Source organism: Saimiri boliviensis, chromosome 13 (genome assembly GCF_048565385.1).
Source record: "Saimiri boliviensis isolate mSaiBol1 chromosome 13, mSaiBol1.pri, whole genome shotgun sequence".
NCBI classification, from domain to species: domain Eukaryota; kingdom Metazoa; phylum Chordata; class Mammalia; order Primates; family Cebidae; genus Saimiri; species Saimiri boliviensis.
In genome coordinates, this window is record NC_133461.1 from 36439295 (window position 1) to 36461500 (window position 22206).

General features: G+C 38.6%; 1 long non-coding RNA gene across 4 annotated transcripts in view; it reads left to right on the plus strand.

Annotated features, from left to right (window-relative positions):
* The window catches only part of LOC104650826 (uncharacterized), a 54424-nt gene that overhangs the window by 4691 nt on the left and 27527 nt on the right, over positions 1–22206 (plus strand). Inside the window, exons 3-6 of one of the 4 annotated variants that reach the window (XR_012513117.1) lie at positions 3692–3850; positions 4503–4607; positions 6020–6173; positions 13258–17082. This is a non-coding gene — a long non-coding RNA (uncharacterized LOC104650826). Of the gene's footprint in view, positions 1–3691; positions 3851–4502; positions 4608–6019; positions 10209–13257; positions 17083–22206 lie in introns of those variants that run through there. The other 3 variants (XR_012513116.1, XR_012513115.1, XR_012513114.1) reach the window with 3 other exon arrangements.

Genomic DNA, 22206 nt, shown 5'->3' on the forward strand with positions numbered 1-22206 from the left:
AATTAGCTTGATTACTGCCATCATCAGACCCTGAAAATCTGAGAATTACAAAAAAAGAACACTATGAATTTTGGCTCCTGAGGGCCTTACATTGTTGTTGTCAGTATTAAAACAAAACAAAACAAAAATCCCTTTCCACAAATACTTGGAAAATGTGCATTTAAATTGATTAATTTACTCTTAAATAAATTCTCAGACTTCTCTCTACTATGTATTTTATACTGCATATTTTAGTCATTATTAGGACATGTAACATGCAAGTTAAGGTTGGAAAAAGCAGACATTTGATGACATACACAAAAATGGGGTTGCTCCTCTTTATGCAATATTGGTGTGAGTTAAATTTTTATAAATAAAAGAAAGTTTTAATTGAAACATGCTTTTACATGAACCTTGACTGCTCAATTTTAAATTAACTGTGCAGCAAGTTATCTATTAAATAGAATACATATTTTTCAACAATGGAAATAATTGCTTTCCAACCTTTTAAAAATATGTTTTAGAATTTTTTATTCATATTTTCTTATACTGGATTTTCTTAAAGTTTGAAACCCATTCAATGTGTAATCCTTTTGCCTCATCGTATAAACAGCTTATATGTAACAAAGTCTATGCTTTAGGACAGTTCTGATTTCAATTTTCAAAACTATTGAGGAATCTTGTTACACTTGTGACCCAGTATATGAGCATATATTTACAGATTTATTTAGAAACTCAGATGCAGCATTGACTTTTGAAAAAGTGTCCTGTTTATAGAATACTGGCATCATTACTTCAAGCAAGACCTCTTTTATCTCTGTACCCTACTCCCATAATCTTGTTTTTCTTTCACAGCCACTTTACTCTATTAAATATATACCTTTTGTTCGTATATGTTTTTATTAGATGTGTTTTACTTGTCTGTATTTTTAATGTCTAAATGGTGTGAGTATAATATTCTGGTTTACTATTATTATTATTACTTTTGTACTTAGCATTCTCTTTTAAAGATTCGTTCATGTTGCACTGAAAATTCACTGCATATTTAGAAGCTAGGAAGCAGCTGGCAAGCAAACAGCCTTGATTCCAATATAGAGTAAGAAAAGTCTTATTTGCTGTTGGAATATAGAAGAAGGTATGAATCCAAAATCCAGACCAATATTGAAACACCCCAAAGTATCATTATAGCATATTATTAAATACTAAAATATGAGATGCATGGTCCTATTTGGTAACATTTCAGATGAGAGGGAAATCAGTAAGGGATGGGGAGGTAAAAGAAAGCTGGAAATTAAAGGATCCAAGATTTGAAAATGCAGCAGGAAAAGAGATTTAGAAGTTGAAATTGGTGGGTGGAGTAGTGGCAATATAGCAAAGCAAGTAAAGGCATAAACTTGGAGGCTCCGTGATACAGGGTAGCAAGAAATAATTTAAATAATGTTTATAGACCTATAACAAGGTTGGAAAAGTGGTTTTGCTATGTTATGTTCATGGGCTTCCTCTGTCTTCTTCATTTTTCATATTTACTTCTTTTTATCTCAAATTTTATCCACTTCTCTGCTGTCATAGACAGCTTTTCTTATGTGGTTGGAGGAGATGGTAGCAAAAGCTCCAACCCACATTTCCCATACAAAAGGTGATCCAAGGAGAGAAGGCTCTTTCTCACCCAGATTCTGTTTATATCTAAACTCATGGATATATTATTCCTGATTCTTCTTGGATGCCTATTATTGGACCAATCATTGAGAACTTGGGAATGGAGTACCACCATTAATCAGGCATCTACCAATATCCCAGTGACCAACAAATCTGCAGGAGACATGCAGCTGGATAAAGAGGGCAGTGCCTCCAAGGAAGACAGGAGATAGGCAGATAAGAGAAATAGATATCCATCAGAGCTTCCCATGTGATCAGCACAGCGATTCAAAGAGGCAGAAAGCACAGGAATTCCCATTCTCATTAGTAATTAAGGACACAGTACATGACCCAAAGTCAAAGACTTTGTGAGTAATTGAACAAGAACTTGATCAAAATCTGCTGAAGGTTTTAGAATAGTAAAACCTAACAGTTATGTCTTATTTTTGGAGAAAATTTCTTTCTTTTTTTTTTTTTTTTTTTGAGACCGAGTTTCACTCTTGTTACCCAGGCTGGAGTGCAATGGCGCGATCTCGGCTCACTGCAACCTCTGCCTCCTGGGTTCAAGCAATCCTCCTGCCTCAGCCTCCTGAGTAGCTAGGATTACAGGCATGCACCACCATGCCCAGCTAATGTTTTGTATTTTTAGTAGATATGGGGTTTCACCATGTTGACCTGGATGGTCTCGATCTCTTGACCTTGTGATCCGCATGCCTCGGCCTCCCAAAGTGCTGGAATTACGGGCTTGAGCCACCACGCCCGGCCCTGGTGAAAATTTCTATTTGTTGTTTTGGTTTGTTAATTTTCCCCCATATTCTTATAAACTGGGAATCACATGACAACTCTTTAAGAATACGATTCAGAAAATCAATGCCAAATGCTTTAAGCACACAGGCATATACTCACACACTCTCATTTGCACTTACAGTTTTGTTACATTTATTTAGAGCTTATCGTGTTCAAGTCACCTCCTATATACCTTACCTATGTCATCTCATTTATCATTTCATTTAACCCTAACACAATGACTCTGTGATCTAGGCTGTATTATTATTTAGTTTGCAATGCCGCAGACAAATTAAATAATCTGCAAAGTCCACATAGATAGTAGTTGGTACAACCGAAATCCATACACAACCCAATAGTCCAAACAGATTTTCTTATCCAGCAAGCCATACAGCTGAATAATGCATGCACATATAGGAAAAATAAGTGTACATACCTTTTATACGGGCATATTTTAAATAATTCATTTTTGATTGGTAATGCCAGACAATCTGTAAAGAAATTTTTTTTTTTTTTTTTTTTTTTTTTTTTTTTTTTTTTTTTGAGACGGAGTTTCGCTCTTGTTACCCAGGCTGGAGTGCAATGGCTCGATCTCGGCTCACCGCAACCTCTGCCTCCTGGGTTCAGGCAATTCTTCTGCCTCAGCCTCCTGAGTAGCTGGGATTACAGGCACGCGCCACCATGCCCAGCTAATTTTTTGTATTTTTAGTAGAGACGGGGTTTCACCATGTTGACCAGGATGGTCTCGATCTCTCGACCTCGTGATCCACCCGCCTCGGCCTCCCAAAGTGCTGGGATTACAGGCTTGAGCCACCGCGCCCGGCCAATCTGTAAAGAAATTAAACCACATGTTTATTCTACTGGAACTTGTAAACTTCCTTAATTTAATATTCTATTGTTCATTAGAATCGATGGACACCCATAGGTCTGAACCAAGGTAAATTTAACTGCCAATAGATAATCAGCTTCATTCTTTCCGTGTACAAAAGCCTAAATCAGTCATGAGGGATAATTTCATATGTTAAATACAGTCTGATAATTCAGAAGCACATTGCCTTATGTACCATTCTGTACTTTTATCGTAATCTAAACACCTCTGCCAGAACTGAAATCTTACTAAGTGTATTTTTGATGTTGCATTTTAAATATAATTGATCTTGAGTTATGATATAAAAGAGCAGCACTCAGCAGCTGGAAAATAACATTTTGATGGTATCCCAGACTTGGGAAAAACCCCCACCACAGAGCCTGTCAATATTTAGCTGACAAAGACTATTCATGCTTGTTTCAGGAGAAGATTTTCAATCTGTCTGCAACTAGCTGCCAAAACTTTTGGATGAATAGGGAAGAATGCAGTCAATCACCCAGATGTTCCTTCCACAGGAGGCCATGCACCCAGCTATTTGGAAACAACCAGGTGCCCGGAACGTAAAGACAGCACATCTGGAATGTATGTGTGTATATGTGTGTGCATGTGTGTGTGTATTAACTTTTTAAGGAGATATTTTGATGTCATGTTGAAACAATAATTACACCTCTTAAAGTACCCAACTCTGAGATAAAGTGTGCACAATTGTAGTTTAGAGGAACATTTAAGTGTAGTTCACATTATGTGGTGGTCGTGTGACTAAATGTTGATAATTCTATCTCAGAACATCCATGAATGCTGATTACCTATTTCTCAACCCTATTTGAATATTGAATATTGAACACTTAATCTCTGCTATGTTTAACAATATACTCACCTCCAGCTTTTCTTGACTCCTGCTGTCTCCATCCCAACTTCTAAAACTTTATCAAACTTACCTAGTTCTGAGTGAATTCAAATGACTGATAAAGATAATAAAACATCTAATTTCTCTCTAGTAACTGAGTAAATGTGAATTAAAATAACAAGATCCATTGTAGGAATTTTAAACAGAAGGCAGACATGGTCAAAATGCTTTTTAAAGGCTTAGCTCAAGATGTAAAACGGATCTGAGATTTTTAAAAACACGAACAAAGTATGGTAATTTGGTACAGGGAATTATTATAAAAATATTGTTGTAGTGAGATACTGAAAGCTGGCATTGCAGTCCTAATCTTAGATGCATTTTTTTAAGAGTCTCAGTCTTGGATGCACAGAGGTAATGGCGGGATGTGAAGAAAGAAAACAGGACCAGAGAATAAGAAAGGTGGACTGTTACCCAACCATGGAATAAAGGAAGGTAGGTAGAGGGGTATTTATTTGTTGTGGGGAATAGGATGAAATGTGCTCACTCCACACTGCAGAGTCTGTTAAAATGACTGTGGTGAAGAGGGGACTTGACTAGGAGTCAGGGTGACTGGGAGTCAGTTAATGTACTGTAGACCCTTGGACAAAATGACTGAGATCTATTAATAAGTATCAGCAGTCTTTCTACCCTACCCACACTCCTAACCTGTATTTACATTGGGGCTTAAAGTTTTTTGTCTTGCAGCTGGCACTATAATTACACTTAAAAATGATGTAGTTATTTAGGAAAGTACCTCAGTAAGACTCAGAGAGAAAGGTGAGATCTTACTGAATCTGCAGAAACATAAGCCACAAGTAAGAGTTGCATTACTCTAAGTTAGAAAGAAACAGAAATTAGGACAGTAGAGGATAGATAGGAGAAGAAAGGAGACAGGATTCAGTGAGAAGATGCAGGGCTAAAGTATCACAGGTGAAGTGGTCAGTGGAAAAGAGTCCCTGTGGAATGGGTAAAACAGATTTAAGAGCGAGACTACTTGAGAGGCTGACATTCATTTTGAACTTGTTTGCAATTTTGTCATGTAAGATTCCCTTCTCTTCCCCCCTCAAATATCAATAATATCGAATAGGTTTTTAGGGGGAACTGAGAAAGGGGCTTAGCTTTATACTCGAGTTAATGTGGTATAGAACACAGAGTGTGTGTACCTGAGAAGGTGAGAGGTACGACTTCTAAGCAAGAGGTCATCAGGACAGTATATCCCATTCACCATCATATTCCCTAGAATTTGGAGAAAAACTGGCGAAGCATTTGGATTTCCAAAGGACATTAAATAGAAAGTGAGTTATTTAGATAAGTTCTACATAAAGATTTTCAAGGTCAGGGAGCCATGAGCTGACATCTAGGCTATCCTAGAGGTCTGGACCCCTACTTTCTTCCTGTTATAATAAAAATGTTTTTTCTCCTTTAAGGAATGGATTTAATGCAACAGCTGAGCACTATGATAAATCATCTGAAACTAGCGTGGGCCATCTGGCTGTCATGAATAGTCTTAAATAAATTGAACCCAAAGTAAGAAATATAAAGAGACAGTAGGTTCCATCTTAGTTGAGCATAAAAAAATGAGCAAGGTTTAAAAATCACACTCTGGTTTTCAGAGGCTTCTATATTGCCTTGTGAAACATAGACTAGTTGTTGATGATTATGACATCGTGACTAGTTCTGGGCAATGAAAGCAAAAATAGGATTATAAAAGAACTCACAGAATTCAGAATGCCAGAGAGATCCTGCATATAATCAATTTCTCTGTTCCTATCAATTTATAGTTAGAGACTCAGCCTTTATTTATCACTAATGGAAGCTTAATGATGTTACAACCACTATCTCTTGATGATTTCTTTTTCTTATAGGTCCAAATTTAGAAGTATCTGTGTATTCATTCATTTTCAAGCATTTATTGAGTATTCACTACATGTCAGATGCTGATACATCACTGAGAATGCACAGATAAATAAGATCCGGTCCCTATCCTCAGGAGCCCATACTCTGATGAAAAGATAGCAGGTAAACATTGCTAATAGAATTACAAGTCATGACACTTCACCATGGTTTCAGTGTGAGCATGGTAAAGAGAGGTTACTTTAACTTTCTCTGGGGAAGACAAGCCTTCAAAGAAGGGGTTACTTGTGAATAAAAGCATAATATCATTAGAACCAGAAAGTTAGGGTACCCTCTAAGAAGTAAAATAGGCGTATTAAGATGAAATCAAGCATAGAAATATGAAAGGTCTAATTTTATGGGTAGATATTATATTTCTCATCACTATTCTAACCACAGGGAAAAAAAGCAGTGTGGATAAAGATTCATCCACCTATAGATGAAGACATATATCTAAATATTTATGCCTACCATAAATATGTTGCATATTACATAAGTTAATGTAAGCTAAGCTGTTGTAAAAAATAGACTCCAAATTTATTGGCTTAAGGTATAGATTATATCTTGCTTATGTGATTCCAGAGTTGGTTTTCCAGGGCTGAATGTAGCTCTTGCCTGCACAGAGATTCAGGGAACACGGCTACTTCTGTCTATGACTCTATCATATCCAGGGGTTTCTTGTCAACAAAATAGCTAAGACTGAGTCATCATGTCCAGGTTCGAGACTAGAAGGGGAGGCAGAGGGTGAAGTAGACATGCTGCTGCCTTAAAGCTTCCTGCTTTTCTTTGAATGTGTCCTCCCCAACATTCAAATGCTAAAACTTAGTTGCCAATGTGATGGTGTTAAGGAGTGGGGCTTTTAAAAGGTGATTAAGTTGTGAGGGCAGAGTGCTTATAAATGGGATTAGAACCCTTATGAAAGGGCTTGAGGGAATGGACTCATTCCCTTCTATCTTTTCTGCCAAGTGAGGACACAAGGTTTGTCCCCTCTGAAGTATGCAGCAAAAGGTGCCATCTTGGGAGCAGATAGCAGCCCTCACTAGACCCTGACCTTGCAAGCAGCTTGGTATGGAACTCCCCAGCCTCCAGAATTATGAGAAATAGATTCTGTTGTTTGTGAATTACCCAGTTTCCAGTACGTTGTTATAGCAGCACAAATTGACAACAACACCCCCTAAAGTAGTATATATCTTGTTTACTTATGTTACCTTCAGTTGGCCAAAAATCAGTCTCACGGTTGCATTTAACTACAAAGGAGGAGGGAAAGGTAATCTTGTCATGTGCCCAGGAAGGAGAGAGTAGATTTTGATTGGCAGCATGCATTTTTTGTTACAGAAATAAAATTAAAATTGATAAAAATTAAACAGTCTAGATCATTCTAAATGGATCTAAACGTATTAGGATGATATATAAATTCCTTCACTTAGGCTAAAATATTACTTGCATGAACAGAGAACAGTAAAGGCAAATTAACAATGTTCACGTGGGAAAAAGATGTGGAGGTTTTGCTTGGAGACTAATTCAACATGTGCCCACAGTTTAATATGGTTCCTGAAAAACAAACCAACACACAAACAAAAAGTGAATATAATTATAGGCTGTATCAATACAAGTGTACAGGAAGAAAATGAATTCTGCTCTAGAAAGATTTAATTCAAGATCTTTTAATAGTGTTCTGGTTCTATTTTTAAGAGGCACACGAGTAAGCAGAAAGGGTTTAGGATGACAGGGCAACAGAGATTTAGAAACCAAGTTATATGAGGACAAGTAGTACAGAAACCATGTTCTGTCCTACAGAAGAGGTATCAGGATGATGGAAGGGTGTGTGTGTGTGTGTGTGTGTGTGTGTGTGTGTGTGTGTGAATTGAAGTGGGAAAAGATATGGATTAAAGTGGTCTTTAAAATTCAAAGAAATTTAAAGTTTAAATGCTTGAAGGTTAGCCGTATGGAAGAGAGAGTAGATTCATTCTCTTCTGCATCACAGAACCAAGGAAGGAACATTTTGGCTTAATATGATGAAGATCTGCATAATTGAAGCTATCCAAGAATGGTAGAATGGGCTGCATAGAGAATTACTGAGATTCACATCACTGGAAGTGCTTGATCAGAAGCCGAATGACCTCATGTCAAGCCTGCTGTAGAGAAACTTTCCTCTTAGTGTGGACTAGATGGTATCTAAAATGTTTTCTAATTTTAGGGGAACTGCTTTTGCTCCCAACACTTCTGACATCGAATATGTGCTTTTTCTTTAAACCAACGATCGGTTTTCCAACTTTCTGGACACCAACTGGATGTCCAACAACTAAATTTAATTACAACATTAGTGGAGTTAGTGTCAGATCCCACAGGTTAAGGGCTCTGTCTCACAAGACTGCCTCTACATCAGGAGCCAATTGCAAGCCCTGGACCTCCTGTGCTTCTGATCAATTGGCTATCTATCAGGAGTTCCCATGACTCCCTCCTTGGGTTTGACAATTTCCTAGAGCTAGAATGGCTCACAAAACTTAGTCAAACAGTTTTCTTACTCTTTCTGGTTTATTATAAAGGCTACAAGTCAGGAACAGCCAAATGGAGGAGATACATATGGCAAGGTATGTGGGAAGGGGCATGCCACTCTCCCAGCAGCCTGGAAGCCCTCAGAGCCCCATAGCTTATCATTGGCCATTTGTGATTAACTCAATCTTCAGTCTCTCCTATCCATTGATATTGTTGGGGTGGGACTAAAAGTTCCAATGCTCTAATCATGCTTTTGGTCTTTTTGGCAATCAGGCCCATCTAGGAGGTATCTAGAGACCCCCAGGTACGGTGATCTCATTAGCATAGACAAAGATGCCCATCACTCCAGAGATTCCAAGGGTTTTAGATGCTCTTGTGTCAGGAACTAGGAACTAACACCAACTATTATAACAAAAGATGTCCCTGTCACCCGTCAATCAGGAAAATAAAAATGATTTTAAGAGCTCTGTGCCAGGAACCCAGGATGAAGACAAAATACATATATGTTTTAGTATATAACAATATCCCACTAGGTTTCACTAAATTTGACATTATTTCTATGGCTCTTCTGGATGATTCAGGCCAAAATAATATTCCTGTTGACGTATATGAATAAAAGCTACCACATGCAATTTGGTCTCATGACAGACAGTGTGGCAAGCATCATGGACACTCCCTTCCCTGCTGGAAAAGCACTTTTATAATTGTTTAACTAGCAATTATTTTCATGACACACCATTTTGCTTAAAATCAAATACTGAAAGACAAACTATGATTATTCAGACTTGAGAACTCTGCAGACATTTTGAAAGTTAACAGTGTAAGTCTGTCACTTCAAGAGGACAATGAACAGTATTTATTGTTCATGAAAACATTTGAGCTTTTAAGCCAAAATTAGCAGTGTGGACTCTTTTATTTGCCACATAACCATGACAGCTTCCTGGTACTTAAAAGAATTTTCTGATGAGGACAGTAGTGATGTTAACAAGTGTGATTATTTTGGATATTACATAATGAAACGTGTCAACATTTGAATAATCTGTATAACATAGTGAGCCATTATTTCCAAATGAGCAATTCCAAATGAGCAATGATGTTTTAAAAATTATGCATGAATAAAAGATCCAAAATACACAATAAACCAGTAAATTTTTTTTACCACAAAACAAAGTACAAAAATTATTGACATGGTTTCAGATTTCACCCCACAAATGACTTTAAAGAAATCTATACTTGTTGAGTTTTGGTGTAGCATCAAAGAAGAATATCCACAATTATCTGAAATTACTATTAAAATATTAATCCGTTTTGACTACATATATCTTTGAGGCCAGAGTTTCTTCCTGTTCTGTACTCAAACCACACATTGCAATAGATTGAATGCAGAAACAGATTTAAGAATCTAGCTGTTTTCTTTTTTTTTTTTTAGTTGAATGAAAATTAGAAGTTTATAGGAAATGAGAAAAAAATTATTACAAGCAAGCAGATAAAAAATCAAAACGAATTAGACAAGGGTCTTTGTGCGTTATCTTGGATGTTAAGTGAACACTTCTTGAAGCCATTAGTGTATCTAGCTGTTTTCTATTAAGGGAGACATTTTCTAAAAACTGGGAAAAACAAAACCCTAAACAATGCCATTCATCTCCCTAAATTATTTTATTTTTAAAAACATAGTTGCTTTTCATATAAATATATAAATATGTAATGGATCTATTGTAATTTAAGACAAATTAATAAATATTTTAAACTTTTATTTTATAATACAGTAGATTTTTTAAAAATCCTTTTGATTTACACAATGTAATTTAATGCTTTCAATAACTATGGATGTGGGCATAATCACCTTTTACTTTTCTTTTTTTTTTTTTTTTTTTTTTTTTTGAGACGGAGTTTCGCTCTTGTTACCCAGGCTGGAGTGCAATGGCGCGATCTCGGCTCACCGCAACCTCCGCCTCCTGGGTTCAGGCAATTCTCCTGCCTCAGCCTCCTGAGTAGCTGGGATTACAGGCACGCACCACCATGCCCATTTATTTTTTTTGTATTTTTAGTAGAGACGGGGTTTCACCACGTTGACCAGGATGGTCTCGATCTCTTGACCTCGTGATCCACCCGCCTCGGCCTCCCAAAGTGCTGGGATTACAGGCTTGAGCCACCGCGCCCGGCCTCCCTTTTACTTTTCATAAAAGGAAAAAGAAGAGACATACCTGAGATCATATAGTGAACTATAAAATTATAACTCCAGTTTAGATTCTTTAATTCTAGATTAACCTTATGCTGTCTTATAAGCAAAGGCCAAATCAATCCAGACAGAATAGTGGCTGAAGAGGCACCTGGGGCAGCTATACTAAGGAGGCACTTAAGGAAATTATTTTACTGAACTTGCAAAACTCATGTGGTATAATTAGAAAACAACTTGATTTATTTTGTCACTGCCAATTCAAACATATGCTGCAGGACTAATAGTTGCCTTTACATTTAAGTTAAAAATGAGACATGGTTCCAGCTCAGTAATTAGTATATCTAGAATAACAATAAAAATGTAAAACTTCTCTTGAAATTATAGCATCCTCACCTCTCTACCCAAGATTAGGCCTTGCAAAGTGCAAGAGAGCTGTGTGTCTTTCCCATCCCCGCCACCTAGTGAGTGCCACTGCTTTTTGATCACCTTCCTTAATGTGAGTTGTAATATTGGAGCTGGGAATTGGGGAGGGGATAAAGAAGAGTTAGTGGCAGCAAGAAAGTGTTTACTTGACTGGTCGTATCCTGTGATCTGAGCATCCTATACCAAAGGCTTATTCTTTCTCTCCTGGAGGTACCTCTGTGGTTCTACAGAACTCCACCTGCTTCCCTTCCCCCTGTCTATAAGTATTTCTGAACATCAGGCTCCTCAAAGTGGGTAATTGTATTTCTTTTTCAGATGGTCACTTGACTTCCAGGTATCCCATGGTACACGCTTTGCTTCCTTTTGCTTGAGTCCTTCTCTGTGCTCAAGTTTTCATTGCCCTCTTGATGAGGACCCAAGACAATCCCACACCATCTCTCTAAAGCTCTTGGTCCTCGTTGATTCCACAGGCAGCCTTGAATTTGTGACTTGTCATTGTCATTGGTGGGAGGACAGTAACTTCACAAACTGCAGTGCTTTATCCACCTGTGTTTATCCAGGGTGAGTCAGACAACAATGCAGGGCATCCTCCGGATTTTAGGAGACACATATCAAGCTCTTTAAGAGGTCTCATTGCATTACCTCTTTCTAGACTTCAGTTTAATGGCAGACATGCCTTACTGTTTTTGGTGTGTTTATTAGTGGGGGAATGTGAGTTATACTCAAGGCACGGCACCTCACCTAATCGCCAGCTTCTGATGAAAGTGATGGTTTAATAACTACAAATCCAGTTTCAGTTAGCTCCTTTATGGTTCTGTGGAGGAACTCTCACCTCTCTGCGAAATGTAGCATTTATTCAGTCTTGAGGTAGATTGATCGCTGAAATGGTCCTCCCTACTTTCTTTTAAAACTTATCCTTTTATCCAAATGCTGTGCAATGTGACTTTTACTTCATCCTATCAGAAGATGGAGCATTTAAAAAAAATTTATTTATGTGTTTGTTTACTTATTGAGACAGGGTTTCACTGTCACCCAGGCTGGAGTGCAGTGGTGTAATTTTGGTTCACTGCAACCCCCACCTCCTAGGCTCAAGTGATCCTCTAGCCTCAGCCTCCTGAGTAGCTGGGACGATAGGCATGCACCACCATGCTTGGCTAATTATTTGCATTTTTGGTACAGATGGGATTTCACCAAGTTGCCCAGACTGGTCTCAAACTCCTAAGCTCAGGTGATCCTCCCGTCTTGGCTTCCCAAAGTGCTGGAATTACAGGTGTGAACCACCGTGCCCGGCCTGGAAGGTGGAGTTTATTTCATACTAATCAGAACTGCTTTTGTGATTTGCTTCAGTCATCTGAATACCATGGAGTGCTAGTTCTGAGCTTAGGCCTCAAGAAGTCTTGTATGGTTTTGCTTTCTCTGGATACCTTGACCCACCATGTGAACAATCCCAGTCTAGTATGCTGGAGGCTGAGAAGCTGCAAGGAGAAGAGTGTAGTTGTCCCAGCTGTGACTATATTAGACCAGTCTACAGCCTGCTTAACCAACATACCTATGGGGAGAGCTGAACCAAGAATAGCAGAACTGCCCATCAGATCCACAGCTGATGCGTGAGTAAGCCTAGCCAAGACTGGAAACTGAAACTACCCAGCTACCTTAGAGGCTTGTGAGTTGTAATAACAGCGTGTAGTTTAAAGGTACTATGTGTTGGGGTGATTTGTTGTGCAGCAAAAACTAATGAATACAAGACTCAATGAAAACCAAGACTAAAATAGTTCCATTCTGACATCTTGTTACAGTAATATAGAACTTGAAGGTTGAGTAAAGTTGAATAAGTAAGGAAGAGAGGAGAAGAATATCACAGACTGGGAAGAAGTGGCAATGATAAGAACATGAGGAGAGGCTGATGATATTCAGGAGTCAATGAATAGGCTAATGTGTAGATAATACATTACACTAGGGCACAGAAGAAGAAGGTGAGATTGGGTTTAACTGAAGAGACTTTTATTTGGGGATGGGAGATTCTGCTATCACTCTGTATGTGACCGAGAACCACTGAAAGTGATGACTGTGGTTTGCTCCATCCCCAGTGTTGACATTTCTCTTTTATTTCAGCCATCATGCAACCCTAGAATATGTGCTAAAATAGAGTATAGAAGCGAGAGAACCAGCTCAATTTTATTTCACAGAGCAGTGATTATTGATACAGAAGCCTTTCTTTCTCCACGTTTCCTTGTGCATAAGGCCCAGCGTGCATTTTACGGTTTGAAGAACACTTTAACAGAAGATGAGCCAAGATACTTCTATCCTGACCAAAGAGAAACAGATGGAAGAAATAATTTCCTCAGAAAAATGCAAAGACACAAAAATCATCCTGTTTCGATAAAAAAAGATAAAAACATGTTTGGTTATTTATGAAAAGCTCTAAGTCTTTTCTTCTTTCTTAAAGTGGCATGTTAATTTATTGCTAACCACTAGATGGCACTTGTGTACAGTGTTTGAAATTGCAGTGAAACTAAGAGTACCTGTGGTGTGGTCAGAATAGAATCTGAGGTTTTGCGGTGATGCAGCCCACTTCCTCCCCCACGCTAAGTCAGAGGGGCGTAGAAGAGAAGGCTTAAATCTCTTCTGCGCCTTTTTGACTTATAAAGAAAAACGAAGATGGCAGAAGTGTTTCTGATTAGATCGGGAGAAAAAGGATGATGCATTCTTGCAGGATGAGTCAGGAGAGATGATATTCTGTCGTTCTTTAGATATAGACCTGAAATACTAACTTTAAATTTATGGTTGCTAGTGTGAGCCATGGTTCTCTATTTACCCAGTTAGTGCATTTGGGGGAAGCATGAATTGTGTCTTCCAATTGGTTACTTTATCACACTGACAATTTTGGAAGAGGAAATAATTCTCACCCTTTTGGGTGAAAAAAAATGGATCTCACAAGTCTGCTTATCAGATCACCATAGTTTGATTCATCTTTATGAGGGTTGGCTGCCTGGTTGTTCATTGCTGTCTCCAACTCATCTGGACATTTTCAGATGATGCAAAGTTTGATAGCAACTGTGAACATCATCCACAACTGCAGTGTTGAGAATAATGTAGAAAAAGTATTAAGAAGAAAGAACAGCAAACAATCAGGCAAGCGAGTAAGCAAACAAAAATTCCATAATTCAAGGCATTCCAGTGGAAGTCTAGAGGAACTGCAATCTTGCCTAATTGAGCCCCTCATTTCTCTGGCCCTAGGACTATTAACAACGTGTAGAACTACCCAGCAAACTGTAACTCTTTTTCTGGGAGGTAAGATGCTGGCAATCTGCCAGTCTCAGCTTTGTCAACCCCATTAGTTTGTCACCACTGTGCTGATCCTGATCTCTTTCAGGGCTCATCTAATCTGGCCTTCCAGTAGCCTCAGCTTTCTCATCTTTAGCCTAAGCTGCTGTAAGAGCACATTTTGAAGTACCACTAGATCTGATATAAAAGGGACATCTGTTCTAAAGAAGATTAGGGTGGGGTCAGGAAATCCCAATAGGGCAACAAGAAAACAGCAGATTTTGTCATAGGAGTAAAGAAAAATCAGAAACAGAAAGGTACGTGTTGGGGAAGTACAAGACCAGACATAGGAGCCCTTTTTGATGTCTCTGGTTCTATGCCTCTGGCCTTCAGGATGGCGTCTCTTGGTCTTCTCCTTGGTCACTTGGAGCTTGTATGCTCTTTTCCAATTCTCTATATGAAACCCTACATCAGGAAAAAGATTGATAAATTAATTCCAACTGAAGATTGTCATTTCACAGGAAACAAAGCATGAGTTTGATAAAGCAATGGAATCCAGTTCTGTTGGTAAGAACGCAAGTTTTGGCAAACAGTGTCAGCAATACCTCCCTCTCATTTGTGAAGTTACCATTTCAGCTATCTATGTATGTGTTATTAAAAAACTAATCTTTACCACATAAGTTCATGTATTTCCAGAAACCTAGTTAGCTTCCTGCTTTCAACAGCACCAAATATGTTGTAGAAGAAATAAATAGTGGCAAATTACTGGTAGAGTCCCCCAGTTGGAATTTGGGGAGGGCCACACATAGAACACAAAAAAGTAACTACATTGATAGGTATGCATGAGAAGCTAGAGGATCATTTGGAGGTCGAGACTTTGCTGGTGCTTAGAGTCTGGCTGAATTGAAGGAGTATAAAAGGTTCCTAAAAACTATGAAGGAAAGGGATAACCCTTCATGGAAGGTAAAGGCAAAAAGCCACCAGTTCAAAAGGGAATCTGCTGATAGAGCTTCGCTGATGGCAGACACTGTCAGACGCCATGTAGTGGCCTAAGTGTAAGGGTTCGATTGCTCTCTGCTGTTAGTTACCCTCCCTCATACAGTGGCCCTGAACTTGGAGGCATTAACCAATGCCAGAAGTCCGAGGATTTGGGTATTTTAGTGTGTTTGTGCTTTTGTAACAGAATACCGTAGACTAAATAGCTTATAAACAACAGAAATTTATTTCTCGTGGTTCTGAAGGCTAGGCAGTCTAAGATCAATGCGCTGGTAGATTTGATGTCTAGTGAGGGCCTGCCTCCTGTTTCGCAGATCGCCTCTTCTCATCATGTCCTCATATGGTGGAAGGAGCAAAGGTTTTCTCTGGGGCCTCGTTTATAAAGGCAGTTATCTTATTAATGAGAGCTCAATCTTTATAAGCTAATCACCTCCCACAGGCCCCACCTTTAAATACCTTCATTTTGGGGGTTAGATTTTAACATAAGAATTTTGAGGGAATAAATTTTGGGGGACATTTGGATCATAGCATTCCAACCTTGGCTCTCTCAAATCCATGACCTTTCTGCGTGCAAAATATAACTTTTCATTCCAAGAGCTGTAAAAGTCTTAATTTATTGCAGCATCACCTCAAATCCAAAGTCCAAAATTTCATGTAAATATCATCTAAATCAGAAATGTGTAAGACTCAAGGTATGATTCATCCTGAGACAAATTGCTTTTTAGCTGTGAACCTGTGAAATCAGACATGTATGTGCTTCCAAAATACAAGGATGGAACAGACATAGATTAGGCATTGCCATTTCCAAAGGAAGAAATAAGAAAGAAAAAAGAGTAACAGATCCTGAGCAAATCTGAAACCTAATGGTGCAAACAACATTGAACTTTAAGGTTTGAGAATAATCCTCTGGCTTGATGATCTTCCCTCCAGGTGTACTGGGGTGGGGATCCAGCCTGCTGACCCACTGGAATGGGGGTTCCACCCAGGGGTCCCACCCCTATGGTGGCTCTGTACCTGGGCTCTGCCCTTGTGATGACTGTCTTCAGTGGTCTCACCTCCCTGGTGACTCTGTGCCTGTGTCATATGTCCATAGCTGGCGTAGTCTGGAATCAGGTGTAGATTGCTCTGTGATTTCTCTGCACATTTCCCTAAGGAGGAATTTCTGTGATGGTCTTGTGCTTGCTGGGGCTTTTGCACTCTGGGTCTGTGATAGGAAGGACAGGTCCAATTATTTTTCAGTTGCTTTGGGGTCATTCTTCTGTTGTCTTGGATAAGAGCTCCTGACTTCCGTTTAGGTGGCTGGCTCACCCTATTAGATGATCTTTGGCTACACTCTTCGTGTTTTCTCTGGAACAGGCTTTCTCATTTATTTCAATATGTATGAGCTGAGAATTTTCCATATCTTTAAGTCCCGTTTCCTTTCCTTCAACAATTCCATCTTTAAATCATTTCTGTCTTCTCTCATTTGCAATAAATAGTCATGAGGAACCAGACAACTCCTTCAACACTTTGCTTAGATATTTCCTAAGCCTAATATCCAGTTTCATCACTTGCAAGTTTTACCTCTCACAAAACACTAGGACACAAACACAATTCACAAAGATGAGCTTTCCTCTATGGTCTAAAAACATGCTGCTTATTTTTCTTTGAGACTTCATCAGAATGGCCTTTATAATTCATATTTCTACCAACAGTCTGTTTAGGATCTCTGAACAGTCTGTTTAGAGAATTCTTAGGTATTCTCTAAAAAGATTGAAGTTTCTCTATAGCTCTCCTCTCTCTCTCTCTTTCTTTTGCTGTGTGTGTGAGCTCAGAATTGCTCTTAGCAGTCCCTTCAAGTCAATATTGACTGTTTCTAGCATGCACCTCAAGACTCTCCCAGCCTCTACTCTTGTTCAGTTCCAAAGCTGCATCTGCATTTTTAAGTACTTATTATAGCAGTATCCCCACTTCTTGATTCCAATTGTCTGCCTTAGTTCAGTGGGGCTGCTATAACAGAATACCATAGACTGAGTAGAACAGAAATTTACTTTTTACCATTCTTGGGGATGGAAAGTCCAAGAGCAAGGTGCTGGAAGATTTGATGGATGGTGAGAGCCACCTCCTGTTTTATGCTCAGCCTCTTCTCATTGTTTTCATGTGACAGAAGGGATGAGAGATCTCTTTTGGGCCTCCTTTATAATGGTACTAATGCCACCCATGAGGGTTCTGTCTTTATGACCTAATCATGTCTCAGGACTTACTTCTGACTATCCTCACACTGGGGATGAGGTTTCACATATAAATTTTTAGAAACATAAATATTCAGATCATAGTATTGATCCATGCTACTATTGTTGGAAGCAAACAAAGAGGTAACAAGATTTCTAAGTATAGTGAAGTAGATTTTGATCATAGATGAGAAATGGTCATCTTCAGGCTCAGTGGCTTCCTGTATTGGACTTTTTTCCTGCCCAGCTATTACTTTTTTTTTCTTTTGCTATGAATATGTTCCTTCCTTCAAGGAATTGACCTTATTGTACTCCATGTGGGTCTTTTGGGTCTGCCAATGATAGCCTCTTGATCTTCTAGTCATAGATTAGGCATGTTATCAGGCCTCATCAGACATCGTATCTAGCATATAATTTGTTTATGATCTAAAACCAGCCAGAGTTCTTCTCTGGGTTTTATGTATGGAAAATGCTGTATATATAATGTGTGTGTGTGTATATATATATATATATATATATATATATATATATATATATAGTCTGGAATAGCAAAACTAGGGTGATTCAACCCTGGAACTTATGATAGCCTTGCTCCTTCCTCTCCTCACTACATGGAGAAAGACGACCTGAAGTCACAGAAAATGAGGCCAACATGCAGAAAGATGCAAAGAGTTGAGTAGAGAGAGAGGTAAGAAAATAACTCGATCTGTTTTGAGCTGGGTCTCTGTCACTGGCAACCATGAGAATCTTGACTAGTGTATTCCCCTACCAGTCCAACTGAGTTTCCTAATATGACACATATGTTGCTTCTAGGAATTAACTAACGTGAAATGAAAGAAAGAATTTTTGGAGTTCTAAGCTAGCTTAGGCCTGACAGCAATGAAATCAAGGGAAGGAAAAACAAGCATCAGCATAAACTAGAGTGTAACTTATTCCTTTTAGGTCCCATAGACCTCTCTTACCCTCCACATTCTCCTGCTATAGAGGAAATGGCAAAAACCTCGGTCCAACTCCCTTATTTTATAGATGAGGAGACCCAAGAGGTTAATTAAATGACCTAACCAATGTCACAAAGCAAGTTCCCGAAGAAACAAGATTCCTGGTCCTCTTTTGTTATGCCAAATTGCACTTACATACTTGTTCTAAGAGAAATTACTTTATGCTATCACTTAAAATGATCATTTTCTTCCATTAATGAGTCCCAGATAGTAGATAAAGAAAGGGGTTAGGTAACCTCTATACAAACATAAAAGCAAATACATGTATAGTTGTAGTCTCATTTTTTTTCTAAGCACCATCACTCCATATCTTGATTTTTTTCTGTCTCTTGTGCCTGCCTTAGTTTACCAACTCTGTGCTAGCATTATGGTTTGCATTTGTTGGAATAGCCTCCTTATTCCTCAGTCTGGTTCAAAACACATCTCTTGCTGGAAGGAACACAGTTAGTAAATGATAAGCTTGGGTTACAAAGTAAGTCTGTCTAAGCTCTAATGTAATATTATTTCTCTCTCTTGTTAATTTCCATGTGGCCTCAGGCAATAATGCAATGGCAAGATAAATGATCATTAATCTGAAGAAAAGTCTCTTGAAGCAGGTCTCAGGGCTCTATAAAGGACCTTGTCCAGCTACTTATTGAAGACTTGTGTGAGGACAGCGAAAGAATGCTGATCAAATTTGTAAGTGGCACAAAGCTGGGCCGCATATTTAATATGTCAGAGGCCAGAATCAAGGGTCAAAGAGGTCTTTAGATGCTGGAGTAATGGCCCAAATTCAATAAAAACAAAATTTACAGGGAATAACGTAAGGTCTTGAACTTCAGACTGAAAATTCAAATGGGGGAGAGGTAGCTTAATAGTAGATCTGTGAAGGAATATCTCAGAGGGTGGGGGGAGGCAGTCTTAGCTGACTATAAACTTGATAGGAATCCAGAGTGGTAGGATTGCTCAAAGAGAGAGGTCAGTTTGGGGTTGCATTGATGGATGTTTTGCATGCAAAACAGTGATCAGTCTGGTTCTTTGGGCTTCTTAAACAATACCTGAAGTTTTACATTCTGTTTTGGGGGCTACACTTGAAGACAGACATGTATGAGGACGGATAAAAACATTTGGAATCATTCATTCACTTATCCACTTACTCATTCAATAAATCTTTACTGGGTGCCCACCATGCTTCAGGTATTTCCCTTGCCACTCGAGACAAAATTAGTGAACAAGGCAGACAAATAATCCTTGCGGGAACTCAGGAAATTTAGCCTGTAGGAGAGAAAACTTAGTGAATATGTGGTTTCTATTTTCTAATATTTGAATGGCATAGCATCCTTCTGGGTGATCATGGAGCTAGTGCAAATATATGTGCATTAAAATAGAGTGGTATCTAGGCCATGACTTTCCACCAATTAAAAGTATCCAAGGATGGAATAGGCTTTGCAACTAGGGTGCATCAATGGATTGACTTCTTACAGCTCATTAGAGGGAGTCGAATATAGTAAAATCCTGTGATCATGAGCCCAGTGATAATAGGGATTCTCATATAACGTACTCAACGATTGGCTCCTTTGTCCATTCCGTTCTTCAAAAAAAGCTGGCTAAATTGATTATATTCTCAGGAGTTGGGGGAATGGAGGAGCTCACTGGAATATGAACTGGAAAGTGAGGTTAAGTAGAGAAATGGTAGACAGCCCCGTCTGGGGAAGCAGGTCTGTATTCTCCTGGCCCAATCTCTCCTGACCAGGCCTATGAAGCAGGTGTTGCCTAATTAAACAATTCTTGGAATTGCTACAGCAATCTTAGAAGTCCCACCCAGCCCTAAAGCCCTGAATGGTCCCCATCAATATTAATCTGAAGTAGATAACCACCATCAGGTGGCACTATACCATAACTGGGATCTGGATAGATCCAGATTGAACTATCAAATGAAATGCCACACTTGTCATTTCATCAATTTTACAATGATGCACCTAGGCATTTTATGTGATTGAAATTTTTGAAGCCACTTTTCAAATTATGGAGGGATTTTACTGTACCAAAAGGATTGCTGGACTATATTACCACTGAACTTCCATCCAGCTCTCTGCTTATCTAACTGTAACTATCCTAATTCTGTCCTGATGCACTCATCCATCATGGCCCCACTACAAATGTTATGTTGCCTAGTCTTACTTTTCTAGTCAGAAATAACTTTTCTTTCTCTGTATTTCTATGGATTTTTTTTCATATTTATCCTCAAATAGTTATTAAATTGCATTGTAATTCCCTAGTCCAAATACATTTATCAGTAAATATTTGGCAACCACCTGCTCTCAGGTAAGCACAAGAAGAAGTAATTGCACCTGATCTTAAGGGACTTTTAAGACAACTGGGAAGATCAGGTCAGACCATACCAGGGTCTCTCACACAGCAGTGATGGGGGGAGATTCTGTCGAGTGCTGAATGGTGCAGCACTGAGTCTGTAGCTCAGAGATGGGAGAGGTTCGGGAGAACCAAGAAGAAAGGAAGCCTCCCAGGGAAGCCAGGACTCCTCGCTCTTCATGTTACTCTGCTGAGGAACTTCTGGGTTTTTCACAGCATTATTTTTTTACTTGATCTAATTCTACCATGTTAACTCTGTGCTGAACTGGTATTAGATGAGAATATATGGATATATGTTTTTATATATGTATATACTTTTTCAAAAACATTTTAGGTTATGGGCTCATTTTTTTAGGGCTTATGTCATAAAGTCATCAAGTGTTACATCTCAGCAAAAATAGCACCATTAAAAATCAAACTCACCTACAGTCTGAAAGTATTATTATCTTGATAGCTAGAGAAAAGTGCCAGAAAATCATTGTCAATATAATTACCTTTAAACACAGAAATTTAAAACAGGATCATTTCCCCAAACACTGTTTACTTTTCTTTCTTTCCTTTTTAAATTCAGGGTGTTGGTTTTACCTTTGTGTATTAACTCATTAACCATGTGTTTCCAAGTCAGCCATTTTCTCTGAGTCTCAGAGTTATCATATATTAAAATACCTTCCTAAATTTCAGAAATGTGAAGAGAATCATCTGTAATGCTTAATATAGAGTTAATGCTTACTGTAAAATTACAGAATAAATGTCTTTGTAAGGATATTTTCTATGCCAGCCATATGCTGCCTCCGTTTCCCATATTCTCATTGCTTATTTCCTTGGTTTCTGCCTGCCATTGACTTGGCTTGATGAAGTTTAATTGCTGTTTTCCAAGATCAATTGCTGTTGGTAAATCTCTCCAAATGCCTCATGTTTTTTCCATCAATAAATAAGGGATTAAAATTATTTTATTGAGTGCAGAGCAGTCTATTGGTCTTTAGGAGGGTTTTGGATTATCTAAAGAAGACTCGATCCTTGCCCTCTGAAAGTCAATAGTCTTAAGGATGTTTTAACTGAGACACAAATTTTCCATAAATACATATGTATTCCATCCTCCTAGAATTTATTCTAGCAAGGCACAAAAGGAGAGGTTGTGGGAGCCCCTGGCTCTTCTTTTTGGAGTCAAGGAGTTAAGAGGATTCCCTAAATACCCGGACTCTTCTCAAGAACGGCTTTAGATTTGCAATCTGTGAATTCATATC